The following is a 2,599-nucleotide window of genomic DNA, read 5'->3' as shown; positions in this document are numbered from 1 at the left end:
TTGAAAAGAAACAAAGGGAAGGACGTGGAGAGTTCAAGCACACCAAAGAAATCACCATTGTCCAACTTGAAGACTGTTTTCGGAAAAAAGAAGAGCAGCAAATCCGGAGCTTCAAGCGCTTCCTTGACAATTGAAAAGCCAATCCAAGAAGATATTGGATACGAGACCGAGGAAGAAGAGGAGGCAACGTACGAACAAGAAACCGGATCGGAGGAGGAGTTAGCATTCACTATGGCTAACATTGATGAAATTCCCATGGGGGAATGGAAGAAGAGGATGCGCGACGACCATGGCCCGGGACTTGTGCAACCCGCAATTCCCGCAACTGCTACCTTCGAACTAAAAGGTCATATCCTAGCTGCGCTTAAAGAAATACCTTTCTATGGGAAAGATCACGAAGATGCCTACAAACATTTGGATGAAGTAAATGATGTTGCTGACTATTTCAACATTCCAAATGTAACCCGCGAAACTCAACTACTTCGGATGCTTCCGGTAACCTTCAAGGGTGTTGCTAAAGACTGGCTCAAATCACTTCCTCCCGGGTCAGTCACTACTTGGGCCAAAATGAAGGAAGAATTTATAGATCACTTTTGCCCACCATCAAAAATAGCCAAACTCAAGAAGGCCATTGCAAACTTTGAACAACAAGCTGGAGAATCTTTATATGAAGCATGGGAGAGGTACAAAAGTTTGCTACGAAATTGCCCACACCATGATCTAAATAGCCAACAAGAAGTGTCCATCTTTTATGATGGAGTCAATGTTACAACCCGGCAGCTGCTAGACTCACAAGGCCCACTTACGAAGAATCCACCCCCGGTAATCAAAGAATTAATTGAAGAATTCTCTAAACACTCTAGAGAATACCACAACCCAAGGAATGATGTCACGAGGGGAACCGCATATGCTGCTACTGAAGATTTATCCGCGGTCATGGCCATGTTAAAAACCATGGATAGAAGAATGGATAAAATGGATCAAACTATCCATGCCATACGGGTGGGTTGTGAAAACTGCAATGGACCTCACCTCACTAGGGATTGTGATTTAGATGAGCACGGCAACAAAAAGGCACAAGTATGTTATTCGAGCGGTGACCGGTATGAAGAAGACTGGCGAAAACAAAAGAAGGAGTGGCTGCCTTATGAAGAGTACAAGAAGGCCAAGGAGGAGAAGTATAGGCAAAAAGGGAGAGGATACTACCAAAAAGAGGAGCCGGTGCAAGAGAAGAAGCCAAGCTTGGAAGAGATGCTAACTAAATTTGTGGCTGCTTCCGAGAAAAGACACAGTGACCACGATGCTGCTATCCAAGAAACAAGAACAATGCTCAGGAATCAGCAAGCATCCATCCATAATATAGAAACTCAGCTTGGGCAACTCGCTCAACAATTAAACCAAAGGTCACCGGGTGAACTTCCTAGCAAAACCGAGAACAACCCACGAGGCGCGCAAGTGAACATTATTACCACAAGAAGTGGGAAGGTTATTACTCCCCTGGCTCCCATTCGTACTGAAGAGAATAAGGACTCACAGAAGGAAGAAACGGAAGCACAAGCTGAGAACCAACATTCACAATCTGACAGATCTACTCGCCGAGTAGGACCTATGTACTCGGCGAGTACATCTGAAAAATCACATGATAAGCCACCCGTTAAACCCTACCAGCCCCCAATGCCGTATCCAGCCCGAGCCAAGAAGGAGAAGCAGGAAGAGGAGTATCAGAAATTCCTTGATCATATTAAAACTCTTCAAATAAACATTCCTTTCATCGAAGCCGTCGTGCAAATGCCCAAGTACGCAAAGTTCCTTAAGGAACTCCTCACTAATAGAAGAAAGATGGAAGAGGTGCAGAAAGTAGTATTGAATGAGAATTGCTCCGCAGCCATGCTAAACAAACTACCAAAGAAGAAGGGTGATCCGGGGAGCTTAACTTTACCTTGCCAATTTGGCAACTTGGCAGCAATTCATGCTTTAGCTGATTCGGGAGCGAGTATAAACCTTATGCCATACTCATTCTTCAAAAAGCTGGACCTCCCAGAGCCAAAGCCAATTCGGATGGCAATTCATTTAGCAAATAAGACGGTTACTTTCCCAAGAGGCATATGTGAAGATCTATTAGTGAAAGTTGACAAGTTTGTCTTCCCGGCTGACTTCATCATTCTTGACATGGAGGCGGATCCTCAAGTACCAATCATCCTTGGAAGACCCTTCCTCAACACCGCTAGCGCCATCGTAGACATGAGAGACTCAAAACTCACATTGCGAGTTGGGGATGACTCAGTAACATTCGGGGTAGACCAAGCCATGAAGTACTCAAGGAGTAGTGACGACACGGCGTTCTCAATCGACATGCTTGACGAGTTATTGAAAGGAGACATACCTGAAGATTCCAGCAAGGTTGCAGCTTTTGAAGAAGTATTTGATCCAGAGAAAGATTTACTAGAGATTGAAAGACTGTTGGAGGAAGCAGAGTATGAAGAACTCAAAAACCAAGCTGAAAGCCCTACTCGCCGAGTAGACCCGAACTACTCGCCGAGTACACCTGAAGAAAAGTCAGCAGTCGCAAATGCCGCCATGAACTCGCCGAGTACCATAC

The 2,599-nt window shown here is 45.0% G+C and overlaps 1 non-coding gene across 1 annotated transcript; it reads right to left on the bottom strand.

Annotated features, from left to right (window-relative positions):
• Nucleotides 1-615: 615 nt before the first annotated feature.
• LOC128132527 (small nucleolar RNA R71) lies at nucleotides 616-722 on the bottom strand. The gene has a single exon (XR_008230571.1). It is a non-coding gene; the product is annotated as a small nucleolar RNA R71 (small nucleolar RNA).
• Nucleotides 723-2,599: the final 1,877 nt, after the last annotated feature.

Source organism: Lactuca sativa, chromosome 2 (genome assembly GCF_002870075.4).
Source record: "Lactuca sativa cultivar Salinas chromosome 2, Lsat_Salinas_v11, whole genome shotgun sequence".
NCBI classification, from domain to species: Eukaryota; Viridiplantae; Streptophyta; class Magnoliopsida; order Asterales; family Asteraceae; genus Lactuca; species Lactuca sativa.
Note: the sequence above shows the minus strand (reverse complement) of the source record. Positions and strands in the feature narration are given on the sequence as shown.